The following is a 13,609-nucleotide window of genomic DNA, read 5'->3' as shown; positions in this document are numbered from 1 at the left end:
TTTTAGGGAGCTGGTCTCGGGGCATTTCCTAAATTTTCAACCAAGACCACAGACAGACTCCTCGCATTCCACTCCTACTTCCCTTTCTATGCAAACTCGTTCAACCCCTCCGCCATTGTTGTCAGACTCCGAGCTCCACTCATCTGCAGAGGCCATTATGGTGAACATTCCCATCTATCCTTAGCCATTTGTACCACATGGGTTCCAGATTCAGCAGATTGAGGGAAGAAATGGAGTTACCAGGGTGGTTCTTCCACCTCGACCGCGTCGCCATGAGGATTGGGCCGTCGCCACCATCCACCCTCTTCCCGATGAGGTACACTTCCACAACGTCCGTGAGGTTTTGGAAGATTTTCTGCAAAATGACCCAGATGCTCAAGTTGGCTTTCGAGAGATTCAGCCTTGCCCATTTGGGGTGGCATATCTTCAGTTTAGGAACATCCGTGATAGGGACAGGCTGGTTAGAGACAACCCTCTTGCTTTTGGGGATGTTTTCATCATATTTACCAAGCATAACGAGGGTAGAAACTGGAGGAGAGTGCAGTTTAACAGGGTGTGCTGGCTACTGATTGTTGGTGTTCCTTTCGACCACTGTAACACTGAAGATATTGCCACTGCAATAGCAAAATTTGGAAGAACCATTCACTGGGAAAAGGAAGATGCTCTAAAGGGCAAGATCTTGGTCAAGGCAAGAGTGACATACTTGATTGAAATTCCAAAGAGCATTCGTTGGTCTGAAGGAGAAAACTTTGAAGAAGGATCTCTAACTAGTTCTATTGAGGTGCTGCTGGAGGAAATGCAGGGTGGTGGCCCTGTAGATGAGGACCCGTTCCCTCCACCAGGAGTTGATCCCCACCCCATTCCTCAGAATGCTAATGACTTTCCAGGATTTCATAACTTATAGTTGAACAATGTACCTGCAGACAATGCAGAGTGGGAAGAGTGGGATGAGCAGGGACATTGGGCTTTTCCTCAGCCAGCAGCTCAGCCTATGGATATAATTCAGTAGCAACAGCAAGAAGAAGTTCAGATAGATGCAAATGAAGTCTTGCCCAACAGCAGCATTACCACAACAGTTTCTTTATCTGAAGGTTTGTCCTCACACAATGGTGGACCTAATATTCAGAATCAGGAGGTTAATCAAGTGGCCCTGGGAAATTTTGAGGCCCCTCTTGGTGATGGTCTTCATAACTTACTGCAAGCATACCCATCTGATGCTGAAAATGATGTGGAAGAGGGTGAATTCATTGCACCTGTGGATCAACAAGTGCCTGGTCTAAACATTGTCAATGAAATTCAGAACGACACTGGTCTCATTCAAGAGGCTCTACAAATTCAGGTGCCTGAAGCTGTAGAAGCCTCTGGTGCTGCTGCAGTACAGCAAATTTCAGAAGACCCACAACTTGCAGCAGAGCAGAGTATTCTCAAAGAAGTGCCAACAGCTACTGAGGGTCCATTGAGCTCTATTAAGGAAAGTGGTGGTCCTTCTGCAGGTATAGCAAATTTTAATTTGGATATTTCTTCTACTTCCCTGATTAGTCCACAAGAATTGTTCCAGTTGGCCTCACAACATGTTGTTTCTGTTATTGACTGTGCACATCTTATGTCTGAGGAAGGTATTGAGCTCTGGGGAAACATTTTGCTCCTTCACCCACACAGGTGGCAAGTTCTTTCTCTTCAGAAATTCCAGTAAGTTGGTTTAACTTTATTTTGCACTTGCTTCTGACTCCAGACAAATTTGATAGGACCTTGCACCTTCTGAAATCACCCTTATGGCAAATTTTGATTGAAAACTGCAAAGAAGAAGATACTATGACTTTTTGTATCCCTGATAAGTGCTCTGTCTCTCAGGCCCCAGTATGCAAGTTACAGTCACCTGCTGGTATTAACAAAGAAAATGCTGGATGTAGTCCAGCAGCCCACTCTTCTTCTGAAGCAGGCAGTCCTCTGAAAATGGTTTCTCCAACTAATGTGATACTCTTACCTGCTAGTGAAGCAATCTCCAGGAAAAGGAGGGGAAAGGGACCCCTTGTTAAAACTCAGGTAAGAATAAGTGGAAGAATTAGAGAGGAAAACAAAGGTTTTAAAAGAAATTCTTGCTCAGGAAAAGCATGTCTCCCTTGCAATGCTACTCCTCCAGTTTTACACAGTAAAGTAGTTAAAAATCTCACTTCATCCTTTTGCAAGGTGGCTAGAGAGGACCTGCAAGAGAACATGGCCAAGAGGGCTAGAAGCAAGGAATCCGATGGAGAGGCCAAGAATTCCAAGGCCAAGGAGAATAACAACTCCAACCCTAGTGCAGAATGATTAGTAAACCCTTTCTACATTTTGGCTGCACAGCCAGGGTCCATGGGGAGAATGTTCCTAAGTTAGTTTCTCAAATATTGAACTCTATGTACTGCCTGAGGCATTTTGTTATGTGTACGACTGGGACCTTTCCTGATAGTCTGTCTGGCTCTTGCTGTAATGGTTTGCACTTCTGGAAGACTGGTATGAGGCTAATATGGGTACCTGGATTTTTGCAAGTAACCCGTCGCACTCAGTATTTATTCAGGCTCTATGGGTGCTGTGTGGTGGTCTATCAAAGGCTGGTCTTTGATAGCAATTTAATAACAACCATGTTACTTAATGAATTACAAGAGATCTTGGAACATATTAAATTGGAACATTAGAGGCATAAATGCAGAAGCCAAATGGCTAGCTTTAAAGCAAAAAATAGAAGAGAGTGCAGCTGGGATTATATGTTTGCAGGAAACCAACAGGGAGGGATTTGACTTGTCTTATGTTCATAACTTTTGTCCATACAGATTTAATAAATTTGAGTACCTACCTTCTGTTGGGGCCTCTGGAGGCATAATTGTTATCTGGGTTGGTTCTCTTTTTCATGGAGAAGTTTTGTTCCAAAACAAGTTTTCTCTCTCCATGAAATTCACTTGTAACATTTCCAACCAGTATTGGGTTTTGACAAACATCTATGGTCCTAGCAACCAGGAAGACAAAGCTAAATTTCTGCAATGGTTTAGTAACATCCAAATGCCCCCTGATGTGGATTGGATAGTAATGGGTGACTTCAATTTCACCAGATCTCCAAGTGACAGAAACAAACCAGGGGGAGATGTCAATCAAATGCTCCTCATAATGAAGTTATTAGTAATTTAGGTTTGCTTGAAATACCATTAAAAGGTAGACAATTCAGTTGGAGTAATATGTAGGAAAACCCACTATTAGAAAAACTTGACTGGTTCTTCACTTCTTCCTGGATGATTTCATACCCAGATTCCCTAGCTCTTCCTCTTGCAAGACCTATTTCTGATCATCTGCCATGTTTGATTAAAGTGGGAACTTCTATTCCAAAAGCTAAAGTGTTTAGATTTGTGAATTACTGGTTGAAGCACAGCTCTTTTAAAGACATAGTCAAAGCAGCTTGGGACATTCCTGTGGGTTACTCAAATCCTGCCAAGTTGATCAATGCCAAGTTCAAAAACCTTAGGAGGGCCCTAAAATTATGGTCAAAGAGTTTTACATGCCTTAAGAAGCAGATTGCAGACATCAATGAGTGCATTTTCCTTCTGGACTTCTTTGAGGAATTTAGAAGACTGGATACCATAGAGTGGAATTGTAGAGCCTTGCTTAAAGAGCACTTGCTCACTATTTTGAAAAACCAGAAGATATATTGGAAACAAAGAGGAAAAGTTAAAGGAGTAAAATTTGGAGATGAAAACACAAAGTTTTTCCACATTAGAGCTTCAATTAATTACAGGCATAATAAGATTGCAATGCTCCTTAATGAGGATCAAGTAGAAATCACTGATCATGATGGAAAGGCTGGCTTACTTTGGGAATCCTTTAAACAGAGACTAGGAAAATCTAAGGGACATACTATGCATTTTGATTTGGAAAACCTTCTTGCCAATCAGATCAACCCAGATGTCTCCAAGGACATTGAACAACCATTTTCAGATGAGGAAATAAATAATGTGGTTAAGGACTTGCCTGCTGATAAATCACCTGGGCCGGATGGTTTCAACAATGAGTTTATTAAAGCCTGCTGGGACATTATTGGAGCTGATCTAAGAAACTTGGCGCATGCCTTCCATGAAGGTAATATTTCTCTGGAGAGCATCAATACCTCATATATCACCCTCATCCCCAAGAACTGTGCTCCCCTTACCCCTAGTGATTTTAGACCCATTTCCTTGCTTAATGGGGTGCTCAAGATCATCACTAAGTTACTGGCAAATAGATTGCAAAAAGTGATTTTACGAATGATCCACATTAACCAATATGGATTTCTCAAGGGCAGGGTTATACAAGATTGTTTGGGGTGGTCCTATGAATACATTCACCAATGCTATAAATCCAGGGAAGAATTGCTTGTGTTGAAACTAGATTTTGAAAAAGCATTTGATACCATTGAACACCAAGCAATTATAGACATTCTCAGAGCAAAAGGTTTTGGCCATAAGTGTATCTCATGGATAGAAATAATATTTAACTCTGCTTCAACTGTTGTAATGCTGAATGGAATACCTGGTAAGAAGATTTACTGTAGAAGGGGAGTACCACAACGAGATCCTCTATCACCTCTGTTGTTTGTCATAGCTGCTGACCTGCTCCAATCAGTAATCAATAAAGCAATGGGAATGGCCTCCTTCATGCACCTCTACAAATAAATTCATGCACTGACTTTCCAATTGTCCAGTATGCAGATGACACCTTGTTAATAATGCAAGCTGATTCTAGACAGCTCATCTGTCCTAAAGCCCTATTAAACACTTTTGCATCTGCCACTGGTTTAAAGGTAAATTACCAAAAGTCTATCATGGTACCTATCAATATTCAGGAAGAGAGGGCTCAAATTTATGCTGGAACACTTAATTGCCAGATGGTACACTTTCCATTCACATACCTTGGGCTTCCTTTAGGACTTCACAAACCAACAGTGGAGCAGTGTTTACCACTGGTTAACAGGATTGCAAAAAGATTGGATGGCTTTGCCACATTCATGACCTATGCAGGCAGATTGTTAATGGTTAAATCAGTTCTGGCATCTCTCACAATTTTCTTCATGAGCTGCTTGGATGTACCACTGACTATTAAGCAGCAAATCTTGAAATATTTCAGGCACTGCTTGTGGAGAGGACCAGATATGGAAGACCATAAACCAGCTTTAGTAAAATGGACCACTGTTTGTAGACCAAAAAGTCATGGAGGGCTAGGAGTCATGGATATCTTCACACAGAATAAGGCACTGCTTATGAAAAACTTACACAAGTTCTACAATAGACATGACATTCCTTGGGTGAATTTAATTTGGAGACACATTACAATGAGGACAAGTTGCCAGGAGATGAATTAGTAGGTTCTTTTTGGTGGAAGGCAAACTTGCAACTAATACAACAGTTTAAAGGCTTAGCAAGGTGCAACTTGGGAGATGGCAGAAGTGCTTTTTTCTGGTTTGACTTATGTCTGAGCAATTACTGCAACATCAGTTCCCCCATCTTTTCTCTTTTGTGATTAATGACAGACTTACAGTGTAGCAAGTTCTGGCCACCGAATACCTTGAAGATCTCTTTCACCTTCCATTATCAACGGAGGCTCATGAGCAATTCTTGCAGCTTGAAAATATGTGTTACTCCATGAGGCAATCACAGTATCAGAACCACACAGACACTTGGAGCTACATCTGGGGTAATGAACACTTTTCCTCTGCCAAGGCTTACAATGTTATGATTGGCTTCAAACAAACCCCACCTCACTTCAACTGGATCTGGGACTCATCATGCCAACCCAAACACAAAATGTTCTTCTGGATGCTTTTACATGACAGACTCAATACAAGAAATCCTCTGAGAAGGAAAACATTTGTGTTAGAAGACTATAACTATGCCCTCAGGGGGTGCCAACAGGAGGAAACCCTGCATCACTTGTTCTGGGGATGCACTTTTGCCAAGAGATGTTGGGATCACATCTGCCCCACCAGAACTCCAAATTTATCTGTTTTTGAGGCTTTCTAGGGCATTAAGGAAAAGCTAAGATTACCTTTTCTCATGGACATAATTATACTTAGATCTTGGGCTATTTGGATTTCCAGAAACAACAAGATCTTTGAACATATCTACCCCACTTTTCAAGGATGGAAGAACATTTTCCTGATGGAGCTGAAGTTACTCAAGCATAGGATGAGACCAAAGCATGCCAACCAATTCAACTCATGGCTGGTTCTTCAAGGATAGCTTCATTTCTCTTTCTTGGCAGCTTCTTCCTGCCTAGGTATTTAGCTGTAGCTCTAGCATTAGCCTTTCTCTTAGTCTGATTTTGGGTTTTTTCTAGCTTCTTAACTTCCTCTCTTTTCTTCTTCTTTCTTTTCTTTTCATGGGGCTTCCCTCAAGCCCTTGTTGTCTTTTTTTCTTGTTACTTTGTACTGCTGGACCTTGTCTTCTGATTATAAAAATTGCAGTGGGGTGTTTTGCCCTACTATTTATAGTCAAAAAAAGAGGTGCTTTGAGCAAGGAGATCGCAAATGGCAGCAAAATGAGCTTGGACTCGGGTTTGAGCTGGATAATGGTGTTTGTGGGAGGAAGAACGAGTGTGTGGGTGCAGGAATAAGTGGAGGAATGATACATCTCCAACGTATCTACTTTTCCAAACACTTTTGCCCTTGTTTTGGACTCTAACTTGCATGATTTCAATGGAACTAACCCGGACTGACGCTGTTTTCAGCATAATTACCATGGTGCTATTTATGTGCAGGAGCAAACGTTCTCGGAATGACCTAAAACTTCACGGAGACACTTTTCAGAAAATAAGAAAAATACCTGCCAAAGATGAAGGCCAGGGGGCCCACCACCTTACCACGAGGGTGGGGGGCGCGCCCCCCTACCAAGTGGGCCCCTTGTTGCCTCTCCGACTCCAACTCCACCTCCATATATTGAGTTTCGGGGAGAGAAAAAATAGAGAGAAGAAATCATCGTGTTTTACGATACGGAGCCGCCGCCAAGCCCTAAAACCTCTCGGGAGGGTTGATCTGGAGTTCGTTCGGGGCTCCAGAGAGAGGAATCCGTCGCCATCGTCATCATCAACCATCCTCCATCACCAATTTCATGATGCTCACCGCCGTGCATGAGTAATTCCATCGTAGGCTTGCTGGACGGTGATGGGTTGGATGGGATCTATCATGTAATTGAGATAGTTTTGTTAGGGTTTGATCCCTAGTGTCCATTATGTTCTGAGATTGATGTTGCTATGAATTTGCTATGCTTAATGCTTGTCACTAGGGCCCAAGTGCCATGATTTCATATCTGAACCTATTATGTTTTCATCAATATATGAGTGTTCTTGATCCTATATTGCAAGTCTATAGTCAGCTATTATGTGTTATGATCCGTTAACCCCGAAGTGACAATAATCGGGATACTTACCGGTGATGACTGTAGTTTGAGGAGTTCATGTATTCACTATGTGTTAATGCTTTGTTCCGGTTCTCTATTAAAAGGAGGCCTTAATATCCCTTGGTTTCCGTAAGGGCCCCGCTGCCATGGGAGGGTAGGACAAAAGATGTCATGCAAGTTCTTTTCCATAAGCATGTATGACTATATTCGGAATACATGCCTACATTATATCAATGAACTGGAGCTAGTTATGTGTCACCCTTGGTTATGACTGTTACATGATGAACCGCATCCGGCATAATTCTCCATCACCGATCCATTGCCTACGAGCTTTCCATATATTGTTCTTCGCTTATTTACTTTTGCGTTGCTATTGCTATCATCACTACAAAATACCAAAAACATTACTTTTACTACCGTTACCTTTTGCTACCGTTACTATTACTATCATATTACTTTGCTACTAAACACTTTGCTGCAGATATTAAGTTTCCAAGTGTGGTTGAATTGACAACTCAGCTGCTAATACTTGAGAATATTCTTTGGCTCCCCTTATGTCAAATCAATAAATTTGGGTTGAATACTCTACCCTCGAAAACTGTTGTGATCCCTTATACTTGTGGGTTATCAAGACTATTTTCTGGCACCGTCGCCGGGGAGCATAGCTCTATTCTTTTTGTCACTTTGGATATATATATCTGCTTATCATTATGAAGAACTTGAAAGATCCAAGAACCAAGATCTATCCCTCAACTACGAGGGGAGGTAAGGAACTTCCATCTAGCTCTGCACTTGATTCACCTTCTATTATGAGTAAGTTTGCGACACCTACACCTGCTTCTGCTATTCGTTCTGATATGTCGCATGTTATTGATGATGCCACTTCTGCTATGCATGATACTTATGATGAAACTACCTCTATGCCTGATACTACTATGCCACTTAGTGATTTTCTTGATGAACAACTTGCTAGGGCTAGAGAAATTGAAAATATTGAATTTGATGATACTGATGAAAGTGATGATGAAGAAGCACTTGCCATTCCTAAGGGTTATGTTTTTGATCAAGATGCTTCTTTAGCCATTTTAGCTTGCAGAAATAGAACTGAACTTAAAAGATTATTAGCTAAATGGAGTAAGAAATCTCTAAATGCTAGAATGAAACCTGACCCTGCTTTTGCTACTTCACTGATCTTTGTTACTGATAAGGATTATGAATTCTCTGTTGATCCTGATATAATTACTTTGGTTGAATCTGATACTTTTCATGGTTATGAATCTGAAACTGTTGTGGCACATCTTACTGAACTGAATGATATAGCCACCCTGTTCACTAAAGATGAGAGAACTCGCTACTTTTACATCCTTAAAATATTTCCGTTCTCATTAAAAGGTGATGCTAAGATATGGTTTAATTCTCTTGATCATGGTTGTGTGCGTAGTCCCCACGATATGATTTATTACTTCTCTGCTAAATATTTCCCTGCTCATAAGAAACAAGCTGCTTTAAGGGATATATATAATTTTGTGCAAATTGAAGAAGAGAGTCTCCCACAAGCTTGGCAGAGGCTTCTCCAATTACTTAATGCTTTGCCTGATCATCCTCTTAAGAAAAATGAAATACTGGATATCTTTTACAATGGACTAACCGATGCCTCCAGAGATTACCTAGATAGTTGTGTTGGTTCTGTTTTCAGGGAAAGAACAACGAATGAAGCTAAAATTCTATTGAATAATATGTTGACAAATGAAAATAATTGGACACCTCCGGAGCCAATTCCCGAGCCTATTCCTAAACCAACTCCGAAGAAGAGGGGTATTCTATTTCTCAGTCCTGAAGATATGCAAGAGGCAAATAAATCTATGAAAGAAAATGGTATTAAAGCTGAAGATGTTAAGAATTTACCTCCTATTGAAGAAATACATGGTCTTAATTTACCGCCTGTTGAAGAAACATATAATCTTAATCCTTTACCTATTGAAGAAACTCATGGTCTTGATAACCCGACACAGGTAGTAAAGGTAAATTCTCTCTATAGATATGATAGAGCTATAATCCCATTTACTAAATTTGCTAGCCCGTGCTTAGATGAGTTTGATAAATTTATGGCTAAGCAAGAAGATTTTAATGCTTATTTTGGTAGACAATTGAAATACAATTCAAATAGGCTTGGACACTTGGGTGATTATATGGATAATGTTAAAGGTGAACTTAAACTTATTAGTAAACATGCTTCTATGGTTACCACTCAAGTAGAATAAGTACTTAAAGCTCAAAATGATTTGCTCAATGAATTGAATAGTAAAAATAATGATATTGTTGTTAGAGTTATGACTAGAGGTGGTAGAATGACTCAGGAACCTTTGTATCCTAAAGGCCACCCTAAGAGAATTGAGCAAGATTCTAAGAGAAATAATTTAGATGCACCTAGTTCTTCTAAAAAGAAGAAAAAGAAAAATGATAGGATTTTGCATGCTTCTAGTGATCCTATTGTTGAAACACCTGAGAATCCAAATGATGTTTCTATTTCTGATGCTGAAACTCAACCTGGTAATGAACCTGAAACTAGTAATAATGCTAACGATAATGTTCATGATGATGCTCAACCTAGCAATGATAATGATGTAGAAATTGAACCTGCTGTTGATCTTGATAACCCACAATCAAAGAATCAATGTTATGATAAGAAAGACTTTGTTGCTAGGAAACATGGTAAAGAAAGAGAGCCTTGGGTTCAGAAACCCATGCCTTTTCCTCCCAAACCATCCAAGAAAAAGGATGATGAGGATTTTGAGCGCTTTGCTGAAATGATTAGACCTATCTTTTTGTGTATGCGATTAACTGATATGCTCAAAACCAATCCTTATGCTAAGTATATGAAAGATATTATTACAAATAAAAGAAAGATACCGGAAGATGAAATTTCCACCATGCTTGCTAATTATACTTTTAAGGGTGGAATACCAAAGAAACTTGGAGATCCAGGAGTACCCACTATACCATGCTCTATTAAAAGAAACTATGTAAAAACTGCTTTATGTGACCTTGGAGCCGGTGTTAGTGTTATGCCTCTCTCTTTATATCGTAGACTTGATTTGAATAAGTTGACACCTACTGAAATATCTTTGCAAATGGTTGATAAATCAACTGCTATACCTGTCGGTATTTGTGAGGATGTGCCTGTTGTAGTTGCAAACGTTACTATTTTAACGAACTTTGTTATTCTTGATATTCCCGAGGACGATAGTATGTCTATTATTCTTGGAAGACCCTTTTTGAATACTGCAGGGGCTGTTATTGATTGCACTAAAGGCAATGTCACTTTTCATGTTAATGGTAATGAGCACACGGTACACTTTCCGAGGAAACAACCTCAAGTTCATAGTATCAACTCTATTGGAAAAATTCCATCGATTATATTTGGAGATTTTGAATTTCCTCTTCCTACTGTCAAGAAGAAATATGATATTCTTATTATTGGGGATGTGCATATCCCCGTTGAGGTAACATAGTGTTATTCGAAATTTCTCCGGTTCCATGTTATTCGGAATGAGTTCGTTAACAAGACTTGATCAACCTTGTTAGTGGATTCCTTTTGATGATCATGAGATGGATGAAACTAGAAGGCACAACCTTCTGTACCCCACTTTTACTTTCTGTTATTTATATTAAATAAAAAAATATGTTTCTGTCTGTTATCTGATTATCCGTGCAATATAAAAACACCTCGAAAATAAAAGTTCTCCAAATGCCCTGAAAAATGAATATGATTTTTTTCTAGAATATTTGAGGATTTATGGAACTGAGAACACACCGGGGGCCAACCACCTGCCCGCCCACCCCTCTAGGGCACGCCCCCTGCCTCGTGGGCCCACGGTGGCCCTTCTCCACTTATCCTTTCACCCATACACTCCTTCTTCCTCCCCCAAACACGAATATCCAGCTCAAGCACGAGTTCTAGCTCACTTTGCTGCCATTTTCGATCTCCTTTCTCAAAGCACCTCTCACAAAACTGCTTGGGGAGATTGTTCCTTGGTATGTGACTCCTCCATTGGTCCAATTAGTTTTTGCTCTAATGCTTTATTCATTGCAAATTTTTGCTACTTAGGTGATCCTATTCTTGAGCTTGCGTGTCAAATTTATATGGTCAAAAGTAGTTTTGATGCATGATATAGGCCCTAGGCACTTGTAGGAGTATTTGCTATCAATATTAATGAGTTTGGTTTACTTTTATTTTGAAGTTACTAACAATTTTCAGAATTTTTCAGAGGAAGAAAAATGCTTAGGAAGATGTTCCAAGGTGGTTCTTTAAGGAAGCAAGGACCCAGGCTTGCAATGCGTGATGCTGATGAAGAGCCACCAAGAGACGCTCCAGTGCGTCCTTGTGAGTGGCCTTCTGAAAATTTTATGGATCGAGCGGGAATAAAAGAAGAATTCAACGCATATTTGCGTAACGCTGATCTTGTGAGCTTCGAGGAAGAGAAGTGCATCCAGTATCATAATGTCACTAGTTGCTTTGTGAGGAGGTTTGAATTTTCCACTTCACGTAATTCTCCAACTGTCTTGTTTGATCTTTATGATAAATCTTATACCATGGACTTAGAGGATTTTACCACTGCATGCAAACTTCCACAATGGGGTAGTATAAGGGATCCTCGCAAATCTGAATTTAGAGATTTTCTTGCTACTATAACTTTGGGGGAATCTAGAGATATTACACAAGCTACCATAGGGAGCATTCACTTTCCTGCTATACATTATTTTGCTCTCTTCCAAGGTAGATGCATAAATGGTAAAGATGAGGCATGTCACATGTGCGTCCCTGACCTCAGTATTCTTAGGAGTGCTGTGTTATGAGACAAATCTCATAATTTGGGAGCCGTTGTTGCACGTAGGTTGCATCTTAATAGATTTAATGGAGATTTCTTTGGTGGAATTTATGCAACCCGCGTAGCTAATTTTCTTGGTATAGATGTGCGCGAAGATGATATTGAATTACCTCCTGCCTATCTAGATTTTAATGCTATGGTTCACCACCAGTTTGTCGAGAGGAACGAATCACCTCTCCAGTATCGACTAATCTTTGACAGACGTCGTGTTGTCCGTATTACTCTCCCTGCTCCTACTTTCTTTGATTATCAGGCAAGAGGAGGATATACTATTACCAGAGAGGAGGCAGATGAGTACGAGAGGAGAGAGGAGGCCGCTCGTCGCCATGCTGCAGCTCAGCAGGCGATAGCTGTTGCATCACAGTACGACCCCAGCTACTATTATGGATATCAGCCAGGCCAGCCATGGCCATAGACCAACTTAGGCCAAAAGCCTAAGCTCGGGGGAGTACGTATTTCTCACCGACATTACATTTATGCTCACACACTCATTGCCAGATGTCGGTGCTCATAATTTTTCATTGTATCATCCATTCTAGTTTAATTTCCTTTTTATGCTTTCTTCTTGTGTGTTTAATAAACCTTAAGAAAAAACGAAAAAAAATTAGTTGTAGCTCTTAATTAGTTTACTTTCATGCTTGTTGCAGTAATTAAAAAGAAAACCCAAAAATATTTCATGTTCTTCTTTTGCTTGTTGGGAGCTTTCCCGTGTAAATAGTTTTATTTCTTTTCTTTTCTTTGGGGTCGATAGGAGAAGACCATAATTAAATTGTTGTAGTGGCTCTTATATGCATTATTGTTGATCTGACAAAAGAGCCCATATTGCCTTGTCTTATCCTATTTATTGAATGCCTACAGATTCCAGCTTAGTCCAATGCACGTGCACTATTATTATTATTCACATTGTTCGGTCGTGCAAGTGAAGGGCAATTATGATGATATATGATGGACTAGCTGAGATGAGAAAAGCTGGTATGAACTCGACCTCTTTTGTTTTTGTAAACATGACTAGTTCATCGTTCCTGATTCAGCCTATTATGAATAAACATGTTTGCAATGACAACTAGAGATCATAGTTTCTTGTGCCATGCTTGATTAGCTATGAGTTATAATGGTTTACCTTGCATGCCAACATGCTATTAAAACGGTTATGATGTGGTATGATAGGGTGGTATCCTCCTCTGAATGATTTAAGTGACTTGACTTGTCACATGTTCACGCATGTAGTTGAAACAAAAACAACATAGCCTTCACGATATTTATGTTCATGGTGGATTATATCCTACTTATGCTTGTATTCAGTGTTGATTAATTTTAATGCATGTTCAT

This window comes from Triticum urartu, chromosome 5A (assembly GCF_056163025.1).
Source record: "Triticum urartu cultivar PI428250 chromosome 5A, HENAU_Tu73, whole genome shotgun sequence".
NCBI lineage: Eukaryota > Viridiplantae > Streptophyta > Magnoliopsida > Poales > Poaceae > Triticum > Triticum urartu.
The sequence above is the reverse complement of the archived record's forward strand: the minus strand, read 5'-3'. Positions refer to the sequence as shown.